This window comes from Heterocephalus glaber, unplaced genomic scaffold (assembly GCF_053883595.1).
Source record: "Heterocephalus glaber isolate CG9 unplaced genomic scaffold, H.glaber_assembly_v1.0 deba00000347, whole genome shotgun sequence".
Lineage (NCBI taxonomy): Eukaryota > Metazoa > Chordata > Mammalia > Rodentia > Bathyergidae > Heterocephalus > Heterocephalus glaber.
Window position 1 is genome coordinate 27606773 of NW_028258143.1, and position 25232 is coordinate 27632004.

At 32.8% G+C, this 25232-nt stretch overlaps 1 non-coding gene and 1 pseudogene across 1 annotated transcript; both read left to right on the plus strand.

Annotated features, from left to right (window-relative positions):
• Window positions 1–24841, plus strand: LOC147829886 (putative T-complex protein 1 subunit zeta-2 pseudogene; annotated as a pseudogene).
• LOC147829887 (U6 spliceosomal RNA) lies at window positions 10068–10173 on the plus strand. Its single transcript, XR_015447512.1, has one exon. It is a non-coding gene; the product is annotated as a U6 spliceosomal RNA (small nuclear RNA).
• Window positions 24842–25232: the final 391 nt, after the last annotated feature.

Here is a 25232-nt window from a genome sequence, read left to right on the forward strand (position 1 = left end):
ATGTGCAAGCCAAGTCAAGTGAAGGAGCTGTTTGAAGACAGTGTGATCAAGTAGGTAAAAGGTTAGCCCTGAGGTGAGTTGAGGTGAGCACTGAGAATTCACTACTAAATTCACCATCTTTGATGTATTAGTGATCTGGACCATAATGTCCACAGGCAATGGTAGAAACCAGCATCCAATATGGAATGATGTATGTCCAATGGTGAATGAATGAGGCCATCAGTATTTGACTTTGTAAGATAATGTTGCCATACAGGTATGAACAGAAAAGTTAGCACTAATATAATAAGAACAGTTAATCCATTTCAAAGGGAAGTGTAAAAGAACAGACACATGAGTCAGAGGAGGTGAAGACTTCGCTGAAGTTGATGTTATTTTGTGTTGTTTTGTGTCTTCTGAATGAAAAAAGATTAAGATCAGCAGCTGAAAAAGTGGAAGTGGGATGGGTTGTGGAAATTTGAAGAAGCATATATGCATAAAATAGTCTTTTGTAAAGTCTTCCATAAAACACTTGACAGTGTTTGCAGAAAAGGCATGTCAGTCTTGCTAAAAAAATTTGAGAGTCTACCTAAGATATCCAATATTCTACAGGTGAACAGTCAGCATTTTTTGGTTTTATTTTATTTTTGATAAATTTGATCAGCTGCTCTGATAAAGAAATATACTAGAGAAAGATGGATTTCACCAAAGATGTTTTCTAGAAAAATGCAAAATGAGAAAAATTTATTAGGGAATAGAGATTCAGATTTATTTGTGCATAACTAACAAGGAGTATTCTATTTATGGGGTTGAGCAGAATAGGAGGTGTTCCAGAAAAAAAATGAATAGCTTTGTCTTTAAATGACAATGACATCCTCACAATCAGCTAGATTTAAGTAAGAGCAAGGAAGTAAAAGAGTTTGAAGAAACAGGAAGTATTGCTCCTGAATGACCCTTAAGCTCTAGAAGACAAACTGGGACAATTGGGGGGAATTGGACAGGGTCATAGTGGACCCATCTAAGGGATCTGTCACTTTGACATTAGATGGTTATTATGAGAGTTCAGTGTAGCCAAAATCAGTGAGTAGAAGTAGAAAGGCAGAGTTACAGGCAAGGGGGATGAAGAGGGGGTAAGAAAAAGGTAATGAAGCAGCATGGGTTTATTGTATTAACTGTGATAATGGGGAAAAGAAAGGATTAGTCCCAACAATGTGTGGCTGGGTGCAGGCACACAGGTATGCTGGACTGGGCAGGGGGATGGTCCACAATAGCTGAAAATGAGAAAATGTTCTCAGCTGAGTTCAGCCTCCTGCTAGGAACTATTTCTGGAGATGGGAGGTGAGGAGATGGGATCCAATGAGGCCTGGGAGGCTGGGGATTTAGCTCAGTGGTTCCGCCACCTGGTTCACAAGTGGAAGGTCCCAAGTTCGATCTCTGGTACCAAAACAAACAAACAAACAAACAAACAAACAAAAGGTCTGCCAATGAGGCATGGGGAATTCTGGGAACAACTTCAATGTTGGCAGTGGTAGTTCAGGAACACCATATTAATTACTTCAAAAAATGAAATCAACAAGAAAAATTTCTATCTTTGAAAGAAACCTGATTAAGTCCTGATGTGGATGGAAGAGCAAAAAAGACTTAGCTTGTCTTTCATTTTAGCTTGGATGATGAAGATTCTTAGGCAGTGCCCTTCAACAAATAGTATTTTTGAGACATTAAGAAGGCATGGGGAACCCTCAAAATACCTTTTCTTCACATTTGATTCTAATTAAAGTAGAACAAGCAAACAATGAAAAACCATTTTGGAAATCTTATCAAGTTTCCATCAGCTCATTAATATTCTTTTAATCTTCCATTTTTCAACAGTTTAATTTAGTTGATGTTTCTAATTTACATACAGACAACATTCTTAATTGATTTAATTCCAGCGTCTGTCTTTCTAGCAAGCCCTATTGCTATTTATTGATTTTCACTAATATATGCAGACCTCAGATTTCAGCTTTGCCAACCACAAGTTTCTCTCAGGTGGTCTTTCCCTTTGTACCAAATTTTAACACATTTTTTTGTGTGCCAGCTGTTGACTGCCTTATCTACTTCATTAATTTATTCAAAATGTATATCGAGTACTTATAATGTCCTAAGCAATGTACAAGTTTGAATTGGTGAGGGAAAATGATAATATGTAAATAATAGCAAGGAAAAGGGTGTTTTTTCACATGGAGTATGTAGAAAGTGATGTCTAAAGACAGATGCCATTGAGGCTGAACTCTGAAGAAAGAAAACAATCCTTCATGGAAAAATAGAAGTAGAGGTTTTCAGAAAGTGGGGGCAACATATAGAATTCCCTTTGACTGAGAAGAGTTTTGTTTGTGTGTTGTCTGGAAAACCACAGGGAGAGGGGAGAGCGGAGCACTGGAGAGCCTCTGTGCATGGGCCAGGAGAGGCTGCGAAGGGAGTTGGATGCCATTCCATGTGCAATGGGATTCAAAGTTTTATTAACAAATAACATGATCCCATTTATGTGTGACAAGGAATACTTGACATAACAGCTTTACTGCCAAACAGACTTTGCCTAATGTGTGTGGCACAGATACCCAATGGTGCTACATTTGTGCTTCACAATGTATTTAAATGATTCATTTTTGGCTATGTTACCTGTAGTATTGTTTGAATGATTGAAGGCATTGTACAAAACATAGTATGTTATTGGAACAAAGATATTCAGTATGGGAATTTTCCTCAGTTTGCTAAAATTTAGTAATTTATAGTAGATAATTCTAGCATTGGAAGCATCATGCAGAGAAGAATGCATGACATTTTATTTCATTAAGGGAGAACAAAATGTCACATTTTGAGACCATTTTTCAGGTTTGTTGAGATATAAATTACAATAATATTCACATTGTTTAAGTGAATAGCTAAGTTTAGGCAAATATATATAGTCACTTAGCTACTACAACAATCAAAATACAAAACATTCCCATCACACCGAAATAATTCTCACATTTCCATTTTAAATTGGTGACTTTCTTCTATTAGATGGTAGATCCTGGCAATCTAATTTTTTTTTTTTTGGTCTTTTCAAAAATACTTTCTAAATGAAATCATATTTTATGAAATATTTTGGATCTGATTTCCTTCACCTACTATATCCTTTTGAAATTCACTCCTGATGGGTGCATCAATACCTAATATATTTTTTACTGCTGAGAACAATACATAGAATTGGTCTATCACAACAATTTGATGGACACTTAGGTTATTACCATAATGGTTGCTTAAGTTCCTTCTTGGTTGTTTAAATATGGGAACATATACTTTTATTTCCTATTAGTAAATTCCTTTGATTGTTAAATTACTTAACTAAAGTGGCTGTGACATGTGGCATTCACACTAGCAGTGTGTGAGAGTTCCAGCTGCTTTTTGTATTCACCAGCATACACACACACACACACGAGAGAGAGAGAGAGAGAGAGAGAGAGAGATTTAAATTTTATTGAATGTTGTTGTTTTGTAATGGAATCTTATTGATCCTTTTAAGATTTGTGACCCTACATATTTAATTATTATTTAGGTCAAAGCAACTAAAATATTCTTCTTTCTTTCTACTCATCTGACTCACGTTCATTCAGTAAATATGTATTTGGCACTTCCTAAGTCCTTAAGCATTTCATGTTTAATAATAATAGAATGTGCCAAATGCTTGAAAGGGTCACAGGCTTTATGAGAATATGGTAATTTCACAAGAGTGTTTTTTCTCACTTATCTTAAACTAAGTCTTAAAATATAAGAAGGATGTAGGAAAATAATGCATTCCATTCAGAAGGTAACATGGAAGACCCCAATATTAGTCTTTTTCAAGCTACACATAATTTAAGGCCAACATGAGTAGTACAGATTTTGCTAACAGTGACTTTATTCTTTTTATGTGAAGTGTGTGTTAGGAATAATTGGGCATTGTAAAAGGATGGAAATAATCATTTTGGAATGTCCTTCTAACACATTCATGCACTTTTTTATTACTAGAATTTCTCCTTAGTGGAGTAGCTATTTTTCTCAATGACAGCAGTCATCAACTGAAAGAAGCTAAATTTATTCAGTCTCTCTTTACTTTCAACAATTTGATATCTCATACACTTTGTCAACAGTAAGAACAGTCTAAAATACCCAAAGACAGATGAATACATTTTCTGCTGCCATCCACCTGTCATGCTCACCCCAGTCCCTCTGACTTGTTAGACTCACTCCTGGTGGGCTTGACAATCAATTCTAGTCAATGCTAATCACATCTCTCTATGATGGCATACAAAACCTAAGTCTTTAAATCAATTTTAATAGGCAATTCAATGTAATGAGCAATATTACTTATACAATATTCTTTAATTAAGCTTGTAAGCCTTACATCTGAAAGAAGAGTAAATGGGAAACTCAACATTGTAGAAGAAAGAGCACTTGATTTTGAGTAAGATGAGTACCAACCTAGAATCATTACTGCCTTCCTTACTGGTGATTTAAACACGCACAAGTTACTAAACCACTTGATGCCATAAACAAATATGTTTCATCTTGATAGAACAAGGGCTTTATTGTGTTACTGAATGACTTTGGTGATTAGGACACAGTCACTGGAAATTTTTAGTCAAATCTGAGAGTAGATTCAAACTTTTGATTCTTGAAGGTACCCAGAAATAATAGACAACATACAAATATAAACTAGATACAAGCACAAATCAGAATTAATTTAATCTATTTTTCTTATGGCCTTCTGGGTAGATGAATTCTGAGGTAAAATGGCAAATTTAATAATGCCTTTCAATTCAATACAATTTTTGAATTAAATTAGATTTACCATATTCAAGGGGAAAATGATAACCTGGAAAATTTATCTTAAACTTCTGTCTAAATCCAACTGTGAAACCAAAATAAACAGATATGAAATATCCTCCTCAAGACAGATCAGGTTGAAGTAACAAGTAGTTCCCAGTTGCAATTGGTTGCAACAACAAATAATTCTCATTCACAATAAATTAGTTCAGTGTAAGTCTGTTCCAGGCCAATTTTACTCACAGATCCAGATGCATATTAGGGCTCTCAGAAGAAATATTGAAAGAGAAAAATCCTTCCATAAAAAATTTGCTAACAAGTGGTACTGAGAAAGTTACTGAAACAATGTTATTTTTATTTCCATTTCATTGGCCAAAGAAAATGAGATTTTTAATTGGAAAATGGAATTCCTCAAGAAATATAGGCCTGGAATATTAATATAAATACATAGAATGAAGTATAGCAAATGAATACTCTAACACACGTGTATTCTAGAAATTTAGAGATTTTATTTTTTTAAACATATCAGTGGGTTCTGCACATTCATGGTCAGTGTGATGGAAATGCATCAAAGTTGAGAGAAAATCTCAGGGTTCTTTTAATTGGAATTTTTTCATTTGAAATAAGATCCTAAAACCCTAAAAAATCTACTTTTCCTAAAACAGTAACACAACTATGACAGAAAAGTCAAAATGTAGAAAGCTAAAAACATATTACCTACAATTTGGAAAGGTACATACAAAACAACAACAAATGGTGGGGGCTTGATATCATTTTACTTGGATCAGAGAAGTAGATATATGACTAAGTTTCATCCCTTTTCCCTAGGTTCCTCAACACAGTGGGAATCACGGACCCTATGGAGCAACATTTTCTAATCTAGGGGATCAAGGAGGCAAGGGCAGAATGTGGGGAAAAAAGAATCCTTCTGTGATTAGAGCCATGTACGTAGCTGTCAACTAATGACAGGGTAAATCAGCCCATCTTCACACAACAGGGAACTGATTAATGAGTTTCTCAAGTTTCTCAGGAAATCAAAGAACAATATAGAATCAAAGTCTGTTTTAAAACAACTGACAAGGCCATGTTAGTCTCCATCCATCTTTTAAATTAGTCATTCAAACCTAAATCATCTAGGCCTTCCCATTAAATTCATAATGGAGTTTCTCAGTGCTTATGAAAGTAGAAAGGAGATGCAAGAAGTCAATGTTTTGAGACAAATAACATGTTTTGTTGTGTGGGCTGTAAAAGTTTAAAACAAAACAAAAGCATATATCTTATAAAGACATTTTACAACATAAAAGGAGAAAAATAAAGATAGCATGTGAGAGACAGAAGGAAAGGAGTTAAAGGATTAACTCCATAAATCAGAATAATAGTTTACACAGAAATTGCTTTCTCTGCACATGAAAAAGACATAATCTTGATGATTAATGAGAAAATATAACAAATTGAGATGAATTTGAAGCCGAGTCATTAAAAAAAAGTTAGAAAATTTGTACTGGTGAAGAATTGACAACTATTTGAAAAATAATATGTTGCAGAAATGGCATGGCAGAAAGTTGAGTCAGAGACATGGAAAAGGGAGGACTGGTGAGAAAACAGATTCCAAAGATCATGTCAGAATAAAAAGGAGTAGATGCATAAGGTATGTGAAGAAGTCTTTGTCTCACCACATGCAATCTGTCCAAATACCTAGGTCTCTAGATATGGTAAGTCCACAGCTAGTTGTGATATCTGATAGTAAAAAGAAAAAAATACTATAACACTACACAAAATGAGTAGCCAGCACATACTTTTCAAGAGACTGAAGATAAGTTAACTTCATGATATAAAAAGAAAACAAACCAATAAATTTAATTGAATAAGGAATTTAAAGTGAAAGGTTCTGCAATATTATCTTAATATAAGCTTGACTGTGGTGAATGTATTGAAATCAATAAGGATAATTTGTCTATATTTAACAATGTATTTCTTTTGCCTTGTAACTTCCAATAACCAGCAATCATTCAGAAGAAAAGAAATCTGAAGGCTTAGGAATACTGTGAATATACCTTATATCAGAAAAATTTTAGAAACTCAACTAAGAACATCAGAAATTAGTTTATAAATGTAAGAATTTTTTCGTCTAGTTGATCTATCTATTTGTGACAGTTGGGTATTGTTCCCCACTACTATTGTGTTAGTGCTTATATGATTTTTCATGTCTGTTAGTATTTGTTTTATATAGTTGGGCGCACTAGTGTTTGGTGGATAGATATTTATGATTGTCATCCCCTCCTCTTGGATTGTTCCCTTTACAATGATGTAGTGTCCTTTTTTGTCTTGCTTAATCAGTGTTGGTTTGAAATCCACTTGATCTGCAAAGAGGATAGCTACTCCTGCTTCTTTTTTGGGTTCCTGTAGCATGGAGTATTATTTCCTACCCTTTAACTTTCAGTCTATGAGTTTCTTTTTGAATTAAGTGTGTTTCTTGTATGCAGCATATTGTTGGATCTTGCTTCTTGACCCATTCTGCCAGTCTATTTCTTTTGATTGGTGAATTGAGACCATTAACATTGATGGATATAACTGATATGTATTGACTTATGATTGTCATGAATTTTTCTTTTTGTTGGATTCTACCCCCTTGCTCTAATTTCTTGTTGTACCCAATGGATTCATTCTGCTATGCTTCCTGGGGTTGTGATCCTCATTGTCTTTTCCTAGGATATTGTCTAAAATTTTTTGGAGTGGTGGTTTGGTATTCATGAAGTTCTGTAGGTGTTCTTTGTCATGAAAGTATCTCATTTCTCCATCAATTTTGAAAGATAGTTTTGCAGGGTAAATCAATCTAGGTTAGAGGCTGTTTTCCTTTAGGTCTTGAAATAGGTCACTACAAGCTCTTCTTGCCTTGAGGTTTTGCATTGAGAAGTCTGCTGTGATTCTGATGGGCTTTCCTTTGTATGTGATTTGTTTCTTTTCGGTAACTGCTTGTAGAACTTTATTCTTCTGTTGGGTTTCTGGAATCTTAACTATTATCTGCCTATGTGTAGATTTTTTTTTTTGATCAAGGCTATTTGGAGTCCTATATGCCTCACTTATCTGTATGTCAAGTTCTTTTCCCCTGCTTGGAAAGTTTTCTGCCATCACTTCTGTGAACAGTTTTTTATGTTGTCTGCACTCTGTCCTGTTTCTTCATTGACTTTGATCAGTCTTATGTTATTCTTCTTTGCATCGTCTAGCAGCTGCTGGATTGATTTCTCCTGAACCCCTACTATTTTAAAGAAATTTTTCTTTTCCTGGTAACTAATTGCAATCTTATCTTCTGTATGTGAAATTCTATCCTCACATTGGTTCATTCTGCTGTGTAAACTTTCAATGGCCCAGAAGGCTCAGGCTCACCTCCTCCTTGGTGCTGTGGGTGACTCTGCTCCTGGGCACTGGGGGCAGTAGTACGGTAACCCAGAAGGCTCATCCTCAGCGCAGGGGGTGGTGCTCCAGACCTTCTTTGGAATATGATTTATTTGGACATCAGAAAAAAAATTTTCTTGTGAATGGTCCTGTTGCAAGCCATCTCTGCCTAATCTGAAGTAACCACAAAATTTGCCAAGATCTGGCACTTGAGAGCTTCTGACTGCAGAGGGAGCTGCATGGGTCTGGGCAAGAAGCTGGGGGTCATGGAAGAATTTTTAAGGAGACTATACAATTGTAAAATAAATATCGTTAAAGACATCTTAGTTCCTTTTTCCCCAAAGTACAGGGAATGTAGCAGTTTTTGTGTTTCATAGTTCTAAAAGTTTATCATTAACTTCATGAGATATAAGTATAACACTAGATGGGAGGAAAGAATATCAATATCTACAGATTCTTGAGCAAAAACTATAAAGTATGAATCCTAAATTCAGATGGTCTACATACCTACTTCTGAGTTCTGGACTTGGGTATCTAATTATATGTTTGACATTTGAATTTTCCATTTAGATAACAAATAGCAATTGTAAAACAAACACATCAATACTGTACAAATTTTCTTCCATCAAAACTTTCTGTTCATGGTATATAACAACTCCATTCCTCAGATTGCTGAAACCCAATCCTTGGAGTTATTCCCAACTTCTCTATTTCTCTCACACATTTTATACAGCGAACCATAACCTTGTGGCTTCTCCACCTCCAAAATGAATACAGGGTCCTAACACTTTCCATCACCTCCATAGCTGTCATCATAAGCAAGCTACCATTGTTTCTTTTTCAGATTATTGTCATGAATTCTAATCTGGTGTCTTGCTGTTTACTTTGTTTCTCTTTCCCTTTATTAGTTATTTTATAGAGAAATCCTTTAAAAAATATAAGGCAGGATGTCTTTCTTCTGCTCAAAGCTATGAATTGCTTCTCATCTCAATGAAAGCAGAAGCTAAGAAATTTATAATAACTACACAGCTCTGAATGACCTGGCTGGGTTCCAACTGCCTATCTGTCATCATTGCACATGCTTCTCTCTTATGCACAGAGTGGTGCTCAATAAAGTTTATTTCAGTGAATAAATAAACACTTTAAGCCAAATAAAGTCAACATTTAGACATGCAGTATTTCCAAAGCATAACCTCTTGTCCTATGGAAAAAAATACCTTAATTGGTACTTGACTTTCTTCTCTAATGTATTCCACAGAGAAATTTCAAGATAAAGGAAGATGAATAAAACAGGAAATAATAATGATTATACTAAAGCTAGCAAGATGTTAAATATTTTTTCATGAAGGGATAAATCAGATATCATAAAAAGACATATGATAATAAAAATATTTATAAAAATTGGAGGTAATATTTATAAATACTCAAGCAAAATGCAAAAGTTAGAAAATGATGATGTTAGCCAAGAGATAAATGTTTAATAGATAATTTTACTGGGTGAGAGTTGAGTAAATAAAAGAGTACTGACATAGAATTGACATTTATATGATGTTTAATTAGACCTAAAATTATCTTATTGTGATCTCTTGAGTTAAAAACCAATTATTAGCCAACTTTGCAAGCATTTTAGAATTTCAAATTAAGGGGCAGAAATGGTGTATACATATGAGTGGACGGGGGCGTGGTAAACAGAAAGATAAGTAAAAAAAAAAAACCTATCAGATTAGGAAGAGAAATCAAAGAAATAGATAAAATTAACAAAGTTAAAAAAAAGTAAGAAAATCAAAGGTAGTAAATCTCGTCATAATATATGACAGAGGGGCAAAAACATTTCAGTAGTAGCAGTGGGTTAAAAATAATTTAAGTGTGTGCTTGCTTCAACAGCATATATACTAAAATTGGAATAAAACAGAGAATATTATTATGGCCCCTGCACATGAGGACCCACGATTACATGAAGTGTTCCATATTTTCATGACAAAGAAAACTGCAATTCCACTAAAACCAATAAAAAGAAACTATTAAGCAAGGCAAGCAATTAAACAGAGGAGAAAGTACAGGAAATGATATGACAAGGATAAGACAATACATATCAGTTATAACTATCAATGTATATGGTCTCAATACACCAATCAAAAGAACCAAGTTGTAAGAATAGATCAAGAAACACGATCCCACAATATGCTGCATATAAGAAACACATTTAACTCAAAAAGAAATTCATAGACTGAAAACCAAAGGAAAAAAAACAATACTCCATGTAACAGAAACCCTGATAAAAGCAAGAGTAGGTATTCTATTTGGAGACAAAGTGAACATCAAGCCAAGACTAATCAAGAGAGACAAAGAAGGTCACTATATCCTTGTAAAGGGAAGATTCCAAGAGGAAAAGATTACAATCATAAATACATATGTACCAAATGCTAGTACACCCAGCTATATAAAACAAATATTAACCAACATAAAAAAATCAATTAAGCACTGACACAATAGTAATAGGGAACCTCAATATCCCACTGTCACAAATAGGCAGATCAACTAGACAAAAAAAATTGATAAAGAAATATCAAATCTGAAATATACTTGTGAACAAATGGACTTAGTAGATGTCTACAGAGTGATCCAACCCACAACATTATTCCTCTCAGTTGTGCATGGGATGTTCTCCAAAATAGACCACATACATGCTTAGTGAACCTGCTTAAGTAAATGCAAAGGAATTGAAATTATCCAATGCATGTTATCAGACCATAGTGTAATGAAACGGAAAAGAAACCACAAAAACTAAACTCATGGAAAATAAATAACATGCCACTGAACAACCAATGTGTCACAAATGAAATGAAAGATGCAATTAATTTCTACAGTTAAATGATAATGCTGGTACAGCATATGAGAACTTATGTAACCCAATGAAAACAATCTTATGAGGAAAATTTATAGTGACAAATTCTCAATTCAGAAAAATAGTGAGCTTAAATAAACATGTTGAATGTTAATGTTGGACTTCAAACTTCTAGAAAAAGAACAAGTCAAGCCCAAAGTTAATATGAGGGAGGAAATTATAAAGATCAGAGTAGAATTTAATGCAATTGGAACTAAGGAAACAATATAATGAATCAATGAATTGAAGAGTTGATTCTTTGAAAGATTAAAGAAAATTGACAAACCCCTAGCCAGTCTTATCAAAAAAGGAAAAAAAGACTCAAATCCATGCAATTAAGAATGAAAATGATGAAACTACAAGACATCCTGCAGAAATCCAGAAGATTATCAATATCTACTTCAAGAACTTGTATGTAAGGTGGAAAATACAGAAGAAATGAAGATTCCTACATGCATATGAATTACCAAAGCTGAATCAAGAAGATGTAAAAATTCTAAATAACCCAATATCAGCCAATGAAATTGAAAATGTAATTAAAAACCTACCAACAAAGAAAAGGTCACCTCTCATACATTCAATGCTGAATTCTACAAGAAATTTAGAGACGATCTAATGCCACTACTCCACCAACTCTTTCATAAAATTGAAAGGAAAGCAATACTCTCAAAGTCATTCCTGGAAAGTAAGTGTTACCAATACTAAAAACAGAAAAGACCCAAGAAAGTAAAAGAACTACCAGCCAATCTCTCTAATGGACATAGATGTAAAAATCCTCAGTAAGCCACTGGCAAACAGAATGCAGCAAATCAGATTATACAGCACAATCAAACAGGATCCATCCCAAGGATCCAGGTATGGTTCAACATACACAAATTAATAAATGCCATACATCATATCAACAGAACCATGGACAAAAATTGCATGACCATCTCAATAGACACAGAAAAAGCATTTGATAAAGTCCAAAATGCATTCATGATACAAACTTTATCATGGAAAATTGGAATAGATGTTCTTTATCTTAATTTGATAAAAGCCATCTATTACAAATCAACAGCCAACATCATACTAAATAGTCAAAAACTAAAAACTTTCACCCTAAAATCAGAAACAAGACAAGGATGTCCACTATCACCACTTCTATTCAATATAGTTCTGAAACATTAGCAGAGCACCCAGACAGGAGAAAGAAATAAAAGAAATAAAGATAAGAAAGGAAGAAGTGAAATTATCATTATTTGCTGATGATGTGATACTTTACATTAAAGCCCCCAAAACTCCACCAAAATACTTCTAGATTTAATAATCCAATTCACTAGCATAGCTGGATACAAGTCAACACTCAAAAATCAATAGCCTTCCTGTATACAAATAACACACTCACTCAGAGAGAAATTAGGCAGACAACACTTTTCACAATAGCATTGAAAAAAATGAACTACTTAGGAATCAATCTAACTAAAGAAAGTTCTTTACATTGAAAATTAGAGTACTCTGAAAATTGAGATCAAAGAGGATACAAGAAAATGGAAAGATAACCCTTGCTCGTGGGTAGGAAGAACAAATATAGTGAAAACAGTCATACTCCCAAAATTGTTATAGAGATTTAAGGCAACTTTGATCAAATACAAATAGCATACCTAACAAAACTAGAGAAAACAATCCTAAAATTTATTTGGAACCAGAAGTTACCTAGAATACTATAAACAGTGCTGGGCAATAAAGGCAGGAGGCATCACAATTCCTGACTTGAAATTATACTACAAAGATAACTGTGATAAAAGCAGCATGGTACTGGCAAAAACAAAACAAACCAAAACAAAACAGACCTGAGGATAAATAAAACAGATTGAAAAATACAGAAACAACCCCAAACACACTGAGCCACCTGATCTTTGACAAAGGGGTCAAATAATTTTACTGGAAGAATGATAGACTCTTTAATAAATGGTACTGGAAAAACTGGCTCTCCACATGCTGAAGATTAAAACTAGATTCATGTCTCACCATGCTTTAAACTAAAATAAAAATTGATCAAATATAGATATATTAAAATAGAAACACTAAATCTGCTGGAAGAGAAAATTATGTAGAATTCTTGAAGACATAGGTATAGGCAAAAGACTTTATGAACAAAGCCCCAGTCACATGGGAAATATTACAGAATCAACAACTGGTCTTTCATCTCATTAAAAAGCTTTTGCACAGCAAAAGAAATCACCAACAGAGTGAAGAGACAACCCATAGAGTGGAAAAAATTTTTGCCAGCTGTTCCTCAGATAAAGGACTATAATACAGAAATAAATCAATACCTTTCAGTAATAATTCATAAAATGAATGATCTCAGCTCCCAAATAAAAATAGATAGATTGGCAAATTGTATAAAAAACCCTCAAAATTTAATGGTATGTTGTACAAAAGAAACACATTTAATCCAACGATAAATTCATAGACTAAAACTCAAAGGATGGAAAACTGTTTTCCATGCACCAGAACCCCCAAAACAAGTAAGAGTAGATATCCTATTTTCAGACAAACTGAAATTTAAGCTAAAACTGATCAGATGAGGCAAAAAAATGTCAGTACGTATTGAGTAAGGGAAAATCAACAGAAAGAGACAATTATATATGTGCTGAATATGGACACACACAACTTCATAAAATAAACACTTACGGACATAAAATATCAGATATACATCAACACAATTTAGGGCAGGAACTCTCAAATAGATCAACTAGATAAAAAAAATCAATGAAGAAACATCAAAGTTCATCCAAACCTTTAAACAATTGGACTTAATAAATATCTACAAAGTGATTCACCCAACAACAACAGAATATATATTCTTTTCAGCAGTACATGAAACTTTCTCCAAAATACACAACACACTCACTATTCCATAAAGCAAGTTTAAGAAAATGCAAAAGACTCAAAATTATCACAAGCATATTATGATATCAAAGTTCAATGAAACTAGAAATCAATGGCAAAAAACCCCACAGAAATTATGCAAACGTATGAAAATTAAACAGCATATTCTTGAATAGATGATAGAAGAAATCAGGAATAAAGTTACTTCTTTGAATCAAATGATAACACCAGTGCAACATGGCAGAATTCGTGAGACATAATGAAAGCGGTCCGAAGAGAAAAATCCATAGTTCTGTACATATGCCCATAACAGAAAAACAGAGAAGGCACAAATAAATTACCTAATGAGACACCCCAAATTCCCAGAAAAAAAAATCCACAGCCAAAGTTAGTATAGGGAAGGAAAGTATAAGTATCAGAGCAGAAATTAATGAAATTGAGCTAAAAAAATTATAAAAAGTCAATAAACAAAAGAGGTGGTTCTTCAAAAGAATAAACAAAATAGAAAAAAGTCTTTAGTAATCTTACCAAAAAAACCCTAAATCAATGGGATTAAAAAATATGAACTCACAATGGACACCACTAAAATACAGAAGATTATTAATAACTACTTTGAAAATCTGTACATCAATAAATGGGAGAATCTAGAAGAAAATGATAGATTCTTAGATTTATGTGAATCACCAAAACTGAATAATCAAAGAATAGGCAATTAAATTGAGATCAATAAATTTTTCAAAATGTGGGATGTGTCATTGTACATGTCCAAACTCCCCATGATGACTGTTATTATTATGTATGCCTAAAATGTACCAATAAATGTTTGTTTAAAAAGTTTAAAAAATAAATAAATTAAACAAACATACCAACTATGAAAAGCCCAGGACCTGATGAATTCAACAATAAATTCTACAAGAAATTCGGGGAAGTTCTAATATCAATTCTTTAAAAATTCTTGAAAATTCTTTAAAGAAAATTCTTTTAAAAAATTGAAAGGAAATTAGTGCCAAACTAATTCCTGGAAGCTAGCACTTCTTTGCTTTCAAAGCCAGTGACAGATTCAACTAAAAAACAAACAAATAAAAACTCTAAGCTAATCTCTTTAATGAACATAGTTGTGAAGTGCTTAGCAAGACACTAATAAAGAGATACAACAAACCATTAAAAAGACATCACATCATGACCATGAAGGCTTCATCCCAGTGATGCAAAGATGGTTCAAAAGTATACAAAACAGTAACTGTAACACATCATATAAACAGAAGCAGGGGCAAAAAAATCACATGATCATCTCAGTAGAGCATATGTATATATGTGTATTGTAACATAGCCAAAGCTCCAAGACAGAAATGAATATTTTTTAAGTGATTGAATTCAAAAAGTTGTTAAATTCTCATGTCAAAGTACAATAAAATCTGAACATGAACCAGCTGGGAATTTGGGTGGTGACTGCTAATTTTCCAACCAAATTTCTTTTTTAGTATTTTTCACAGGAGTAGAGAGTTATTTGTGTAGAACCACCCACTGGGTACCCTTTCTGGTGTCCTGGCCTAATGTGACCTATGCCATCAAACCTTTTATTTTAGTCTTTATTTTCATTTTATTCTTTTTTCTTTACTCTTTCTTCTCACTTTCTGTTAAAGTCACTTGAATCATGCTTTGGAAATCACACTTCCATTAAAACTGATTTTGTTTTAATTGCTCAGAAATTGGTCAATTTTAGTTTTTATTTTACTTCATCAACTAGAAACTAGGTGAAGATAATAATTCTTTTGTTTTTGGATACTAATTCTTTATTTGTATTTCATGGATTGCTCCTAGATTCTGGCCAAATTGATGAGCTTTAGGCTCTCAAATATGGAGACCATCTCAGGAGTTATATGAAGGTCATCTAAAAAATATTCATAATGAAGATATTGCTCAAGGGTGGTCTCATAAGGGTTCAGCAGGCATACCCAGCTCTCAACATGATTTCAAGGCACAAAGACAGAGAAATTTCTGTAGCTCAAAACGTTAAATACATGGCATGAGCTTAAGAGTGATGGTTATGTTGCAATCAATTTTTATTCTTAAAATTATCAGCAAAAAAACACAAAAACAACAGTAACAAAAACAAGAAAATCATAAGTAAAACAAACTAGAAATTTTCATCTGATGAGTATATTCAATGCAGTTAAAATTGATATCTTAGATAGACCAAGTTTGGAACAAGGTACAGGGGAATTGTTACTATTTTACTAGTTACTATTTTATTTTCATTTGTTATAATATAATTTATTCTAAGAAAAGTAATATTTATTAGTTATAAAATAAAATCTTTCAAAACATTTTATTTTCCTATTAAATAATAAATTTTAAAAGCAGCCTCATGTGTTGAAAGACACAAAAACGGCTAAACAAAATAATTTGAAATTTGATGAATTAACTAAATAAAATGAACATATACACAAAAATGAAGTTTATTACATCCATTTATCTTGTAATAAAATGAATAATCATGATAAAAATATAAATAAAAAAGCCAAGCCATTTGGAAATTAAGATGACTTTAAATATTTCTAGTATTATATAAGAAAACAAAATCACAATTCTAAAATACTTAGATAATTAAAATTGAAGCAACATATATCACACTTCTATGATGTGCTGCAAATTGTACTCCAGTCAAATCTGTAATCTATAGCCATTTTTATACCAAATATGATACAATTTTAAAAAATAAATGAATAACCATTTTATGAATGATAATAAAAAATAATAATGATGTTGACAGAAAATAATTAAGGAATTAATATGTTTGTAAAAGAAAATAACATTAAAACTGATAAATCCATGGGCCGGGGATTTAGCTCATTGGTTTCACTGCCTGCTGCGCAATCGCAAGGACCCGAGTTCGATCCCCAGTACCAAAAAGAAAAAAACAAAACAGAAAAACCCTGTTAAATCCAAGTAATCAAATTTGAAAAATAGTCCAGAAAATAGAAAAACAAGCTAGAATAAATAAAAGTTTAAAAATTATACAAAATTAAAAAGCTAATAACAATGAAATAACAATAGATATAAGCAAATAAAAATAATACAAAAAGTGTTGATTTATTTTAGAATCTGCACAAACTACTACATGAAAAATATAAAGTTCTATATAAAATGTAGAAAAGGTGAAAATTCAAAAAAAATTGCCATAAATAAATTGGAAAAATTAAATCAAGAAATTAATCCCCAAAAGTCTTGATAATTGAGTATGTCTATGCAATAAATTGCAGTGGTTCCTTGGTTCATGAATTTAATTTGCTCCACAATTCTGGGAAAGATGATTGTGTTTGTATTTATGCTGGGAAGATGGCCAGAGTTGGGTTCATCACTCAATGCGAAGTACAGGAACGGAAGGAAAATTTTGCTGAATACTTTTGTTTGCACATGAATTGCTCATGAACAGAAGCACTCGTGAACCATAGTATTGCTGAATAACACATTTACTTGTTTAGTACTTAAGAGATCCCAAGCATAGAGAAGAAAGTTCTCTCCATACTATTTCTCTGAAGCTTGTAAAATTTGGCTTTATACAACCTGTATAATGTGAATAAAAAGAAATAGATATTATACAATTTCATTACTTAATAGAAACTCAATAATTCTTAATAAAATATTAGAAAATAAAACCCATTAAGATATTAAAGCACTATTCTCTGAACAAGAAATATTCATTGTGCAGTTTCATGACCATTCTTATCTTTAGGAGAAAAAACAAACAACAGGTATATAATTTTCATGAGAGACACTGACTGAAGTCCTTGGTCTTTTTGTTTTTTGAGAAGATTTTTCTCTGGCTTTATTGAGATATAATTGAGAAATAAAAATTATATATGGTGATACATGTATATACTGTAAAATAACATAATCAAGCTAATTAGTATATACATCACCTCAACAGATGTTTCATATTTTATTTTAATTTGGCAAAAACTTTTAAGATTTATTAAAAATTACAAGTATAAAATATATTAGTAACTATTTTTAATTTGCTACATATTGGATCTCCAGAACTTGTTTATTTTATACCTAAAATTACATCCTTTGACCATAATCTCCCTATTTGTCCTACTGCCCAGATTCATACAACCACTAATCTCCTTTCTGCTTCTCAGTTTGGCTTTCTTAGAGTCACATATAATTGAGACCATATAGTATTTGTACTTCTGTATCTGGCACATTCCTTTAGGCATAATGTCCTCTGGGTTCATTTATGTTTCTACAAAGGGCAAAATGTCATTCTTTTATATCTATATCTATTTATATATAGATATATCTATAGATCTCTATCTCTATATCTAGATAGCTATAGATATTTGTATACATGTACATGTATGTATTCTTTATCCAATAATCCAGCAACTGGCACTCAGATCTGTTCCTGGATCAAAATGTAAATAACACTGCAGTGAACTTGTCATGCATATATGTTTTAGAGATCCAGATTTGAATTTCTTTAGATATGTCCAAAGAAATATGGTTGCTGGATCATATACTAGTTCTATATTTAATTTGTTGAGGAAACCCACACTATTCCATCACAGCTGTACCAATTTAAATTTCTTCCAACAGTGTGCAACTCTTTTCTTTACTCCACATCCTTTCCAGCACTTATCTTTCTTCCTTTTGATAACAGCCATAAGTGACATCGCATTGTGGTTTTGATCAACATTTCTTTCATTAGTGGTTTGAACACTATTTCATATACCTGATCATTTGCATTTATTCTTTTGAAAAATGTCAGTTTAGTTCAGCTATGAAATGAATTTTACACCCTCATCTAATTCATATGTTGAAATCGTAAATGTAATGGTGGTAAGATGAAGAACTTTTGGGAGGGTGTTAGCTCAAGCATGCAGGGCCCTCATGGATATTAGTGTCTTTATGGCAAGGCTCCAGAGAACTGCCTTGGTCCATCCACCTTGTGACAATGATGCCATCTATGAGAAAGCAGCCCACACCACACATGAAATATGTGGAACCATTTACCTTGGATTTCTCAGCTTTCTCAACTGTGAAAACATAAATTCTGTTGGAAATAAGCTACCCAGTTCACCATATTTAGTTACAGCAGGCTAAACAGACCAAAACAAGTTATTTACCTATTTTTAAAACAGGTTGTTTGTTGTATTGCTATTCTGCATATATAATCTGTATATATTCTTCATAGTAATCCCTGATTAGACATATAACTTGTAAATATTTTCTCCTACTCTACAGATTTTCATTTCTTTCTGTTAAATGTTTTCATTGGTGTGCAGAAGTGTTTGCATTTATCAAAGCTCAATTGTCCATTTTTTCTATTCTTTTCAGATTAAATAAAAAAGTCATTGATTAAACTAATATTAAAATGCTCTTTCCTTATCTTACCTTCTAGTAATTGTAAAGTTTAAGCTTTTAGGTTTAAAATGTTAATTCGTTTTGAGTTGATATTTTGTATATGGGGTGAGGTAAGGGTCCTATTTCATTCTTCTCTACTGTTTATGATTTTAACCAATACCATTCACTTAAAATGTATATTTTCTTCATTTGATGTTTTAGAAGCTTTACCAAGTATCAACCAACCATAAACAGATAGATTTATTTCAGGAGTATCCATTCTGTTTCATTGGGTAATTTATTTGTTTTTATGCCAGTACCATATTGTTTTGATTACTGTAGCTTTGTAGTATATTTTGAAATCAAGCATTATCAACCCTCCTACTTTGTTCTTTTTTTGCTAAGATTTTTTTAATGTTTTATTATATTTTGTGGCTGTGTATAGACTTTAGGATTTTTTTTTTCTATTTCTGTTAAAAAATGTCTTTGGTGTTTTGTATGGATTGGATTGAACTGGTAGACTGCCTTGGGTAGTATGGACAATATAACAGTTTTAATTCTTCTGATTCTGAACACAAAATACCTTCAAATTTGTTTATTTTTTTCTCATTTATTCATCAATGTTTTAGAGTTGCTAAAGCACTGATGAGTTTTGCATGGCCTTAGAGTTCTCATAGTTATTTTACTATTTGTGATCCTATTGTAAAAGAGATATTTTTCATATTTTTCAAATGCATCACTGTTAGTGTATATAAAAGCAAACTGAGTTTGTGTAGAAAAGATGATGGAAATAAACATTCCTTTCTTGAATTAGTAAGCAAACTTGACACATCTTTACTTACATTGTTACCACCAAATAAATAAAATTATAAATAAAACCAAAGTCATTACATTTGCTATCACAAAAACACAAAGAATGATAGGACTACTGTGAACAATTATACATCAACAAATAGAATATCCAAGAAGAAATAGATAAATTCTTACTAATATATAAGCAACTAAAATGAATTATGAAGAAATAGAAAATCTGACCAAAAACTAATGAGTGAGAATGTTGAGTCAGTAATCAAAAAACTCCCATTAAAAAAAAAACAACTCATGGCCAGTTGTCTTCTCTGGTGAATTCTACCAAGCACTTAACTACAAATAAGTATGAATTCTTCTCAAACTGTTCAAAAACAGAAGAGGAACAAACACTTCCAAATTCATTTTACAGCCAAACATTATCATGAATATCAAAGTCAGGCAAGGACACCTTGAGAAAAAGTTTATAGGACTAGGTATCACTGATTAATATAAGTGTAAACATTCCCTTAAAACTACTAGAAAACTGAATTAGCCAACAAATTAAAGGTATTATACACCATGACCAAGTACAGTGTGTCTGGGTTATAAGGCTACATGAACAAATCGAGAAATGTCATATATAACATTAATAGAATGAAGAATAAAAATCATATGATTATCACCACAGATACAGGAGAAACATTTGACAACATCCTTTCATAATTAGAAGCTTCAACAAAGTAAGGAAAGAATGTGGCTCGACATAAAAAAGGACATATACAACAAACACACAGCTAAATCATACTGAATAGTGAAAAGCCCAAACCTTTGCTTCTGAAATCAGTAATAAGACAAAGATATCAAATGTGAGAGGGAAGACAAGGATGAGCACATATTGAAGCTTCTGGGAAGAGCAATTAGCAAGGTGAAAAAACAAGTTATCTAAATCGAGGGGTAAAAATTGTCTCCATTTGAAGATAACATTATCTTAGTAATGAACCCCAAATCCTCCACCAACCATCTATTAGGTCTAATACATCAGTTCAGTAACTGAAGGATACACTATTACTGCCTAATTCTATTTTATAAATATAGTCTTAACAAACAAGCAAAATATTCTATAATATAATTTTTAAATAATTATCTGAGAAAACAATAATTATTATTAAATTTGAAAAATAATGCAAAAGACCCAACCCAAATTTTCAAAGAATGATACAATAAGAAAAATCAGCTAAGCAAGTAGAATTTAATATATGATTAAAAATAGTATAGTTTCCCCAGTGAAATATACATAAAATCAAAAGAGTAAATTATAGAAAAGTATTAATTCAGAACAAAATCAAGCTTAAAGCAAAACTACACAAATCATTCAATTTCTTTCATAACCTTCATGATTAGTAAACAAAAATAATGTTATATTACATTTCTACAGCAACAAAATTATACAATCATTAAATCTGTTTTTGAATCTTTAAAACATGTGCAAGAGTGGCATTTATGTTCACATGGCTTTTTCTTTGAAAGCCTATCCTAGAACATGCAGCTTAGAGTTCTCTGTGGCGGCCATAGAAGCTATACATTACCAGGTGAAATTCTAAAAAATAAAAAAGACCAAAAGACAAAAGATCTGAAATGCCTATATAAATTGCTGTCACATACATACATGAACTGTGCTCATTCACAGAGAAGGTAGCAGAGACCTAACAGAGAAAGGAAAACAAGAATATCCAGAGACTTTACCAGTCACTGACCTAAAGAAGACAGCTTTTTGTTTTATTCTTACCTAGTTAGAAAGGAAATGCTCCAAGTATTCCTTTGAGTCTCAAGAAAACCCATGCTTAATAAGTTAAGAATAGCTAAATCAAAGAAGTGTCCTATATGCCTTTCAACAGAAGAATGAATAAAAAATGTGATATATATGTGTATGTATGTATGTATGTATGTATACATAGTAAATACTACTCAGCCATAAAGATAAATTGGAACAATTTGTAGGAAAATAGATGGAATTTGAGACCATAATGGTAAGTGAAATAAGTCAGTCACAAAAGGTTCAATAGCACATGATTTTTCTAATATGAGAGACACCATATATAAGAATTTAAAGAGCAAAATAAAATACCAATGTTAAGAAACAAGGAGGTAGACTTGTAGAGATGAGAAATAATGGATGTGGGGAGCCAGGGAGAAGAGAGGGTATGCATGGGAAATAAAAGTAATCAAGATGTGATATGTACAAATATCAAGACACCCAGCTCAATGCAGTTACTAAGTATTGCAAACACATGCTAATAAATTATTTTAAGCACAAAAAATAATATTTCTTATGCTTTAAGTTTTCTACCAAAACAAAGGACAAAAGTCAAAGAGAGCTTTGCTAATAACATGGAAAGCCAATCATTCACCATTTCATTTAACCAGTAACTTACCTGCTTTCCTAAATGAAAATCAATATTATTCCAAGGACAAGAGGAAGCAGAGACTCTAGAATTATTCAGAATGCAATAAAATATTAATATATATGAAAGGAAACATAAAAATATAAACTATGTTTAAGAGAAAAGTCATTAGAAATGGATTCACAGTTCACACAGATGCTAGAACTATCAGGCACTCACTTTGAAGAACCCATTCTAAATAGGCTGAATAACATAAAAAAATGGCATGATGAACAAATAGATGGTAAATAACAGTATAGTAATGTAAGTGATGAAAAATCAAACCAAATTTTGAATTCTAAAATTAAAAAATATAATATCTGAAATAAAATTCAATGCATTGGTGTAACAACACATAGAAGACAGGAGGAAAAAATAATCGAGAAACTTAATAATGAAACAATAAACACTATGCAATGTGTATTATATAGAAAAATAAAACAGTTATATACAGTTATATAGTTAGCTGTAGAACAATATGACATTGTCTAAAATATATGTAAAAAAAGTTCCAAAATGAAAGGAAAAAGGAAGGAGGCAGAATATCTAATAAAAAACATGCCCAAAATTTGCCAAATTTCATGAGATAAATAATAAATACATCCAAAAATTTCAGCAATTTCTGAGTGGTGGAAACCAAAAGAAGGCTATTGTACTCATAAGGAACTGTATTCTAGATGCTGATTGCTGATGGCAAAGATAAGCATGTGTACACATTGTACAAAAGGCAACAACTGTTAAAATTATAGTTGCTTTCTTACTGGAAAAAAATGGAGGCCAGAAAACAATGATAGGTCATTTTAAAGTACTGAGGAAAACTGAAAAGAATTTTCTATACAATAACTAAATTCTGTAAAAATGAATGCTACATAAAGCTGATACTAAATGAACCCACAATCAACCACAAAAGATTAAGTTTTTCTTGTTGTGGCTAGCTAAAGAAAACTAGAGGTGTACAGAAGTTTTATTAATGAAGTGTGTGAAATATTTAAGAAAAGTATAAATAGGATATGACTATTTCAGGGAAGATGGCAGAGGAAACACTATCTACCTCATTCTGTGAGATCACTACAATTTGATGTAAAAAAACCCCAGTAATGCCATTATAAGAAAAGCAATTATAGCCCATATTCCTCATGAGCATAGACAAAGTCATCCTTAAGAAAACATTACAAAATAGAATTCAGCAGTACACTAAAAAGGAAAATGTAGCCAACTGAAACTTACAAAGAATACAAATTTGGTTCAACATTTGAAAATTAATTATATACTAAATGGAATAATAAAACTAGACAAAGAAAATAAATATCTTAAAAATTTTAGCACTTGGTCTTTGCTTCCCAGAGCAGCACTGATCAGACCCAAAGCTCAGCTTCTTCTCAGTCTCATTTTTCAACCTTTCCTATAATTTGCTGTGTGCTGCCATGGCTCACAGGAGACTAGGACTTACTGCAGAGGTTCTGGTAACGTCCCCTTTCCCTGTTCCCTACATTTGGCGCCCAACGTGGATGTGAATCGGATCCACAAGTGAACTCACCTGTGAGACAAACTCGGAGTAACAGAGACAACACATGGATCTCCCAGGACGATTTCTGGACTTGGACAAGGGACACTGGTGCAAATTCAACACCCAGCAGCTTCCTTGATAGCAAAAGTAGCAATTGCACAGAATGACATTACAGGAGATGGTACTACTTCAAATGTTCTAATTATTGGAGAGTTACTAAAACAAGCTGATCTTTACATTTCTGAGGGCCTGCACCCTAGAATAATATCTGAAGGATTTGAACCTGCAAAGACAAAAGCACTTGAGGTTTTAGAGGAAGTTAAAGTAAAAAAGGAGATGAAAAGAGAAATCCTCTTGGATGTGGCTAGAACATCTTTGCGAACAAAAATTCATGCTGAACTGGTTAAAGTGTTAATAGAGGCTGTGGTGGATTCTGTTTTGGCTGTTAGAAGATCAGGTTATCCTATTGATCTCCTCATGGTGGAAATCATAGAGATGAAGCATAAATCAGAAACAGATACAAAGGAACTGACCCATTTTCCTTAGATACTCTTGCAAAACATGGAATAGTATCTCTCTGCAGAGCAAAAAGAAGAAATATGGAAAGGGTGAAGAAAATTTCACTTTTATAGAGGGTTGTGTTAACCCTCGCTCTGTCACTTTGTTGATCAAGGGACCAAATAAGTATACTCTCACACTAATCAAGGATGCCATAGAGATGGGCTTCATGCCATCAAAAATGCCATTGAAGATGGAAAAACACAATCCAGGCTTGAAGCCTTTGGTAGTTCCATCTGATTCTTAGAATTTAGGATACATAGAATGAATGGATTACTCTTTATAAAAAATATCACTTCAGAGAAGGTGAGCCAGTCCCAGCACCCGGAAGGAAGCTCTGCGCCACCATTTCAAGCTCCTAGGTCAGAGAACGTGAGCTGGTCCCAGAACCCAGAAGCAAGCTCCCCCACTGCCATCCCAAGCTCCTAGGGCAGAGAAGGTGAACCGCACGGGTGCGTGAAGCACCCCCCACCCTGTGGAAATGAGAAAACACATAAACAAGCCTCAAAAACAGACTTCCAGATCACCTACAGCAACCCCAAAGGGAAAAGAGGTGGAACAATCTGATACTCAACCACCTGGACTCTCTGAACTGGCAACAAAAGAGGATCTGGGAAAAATGAAATCAGAA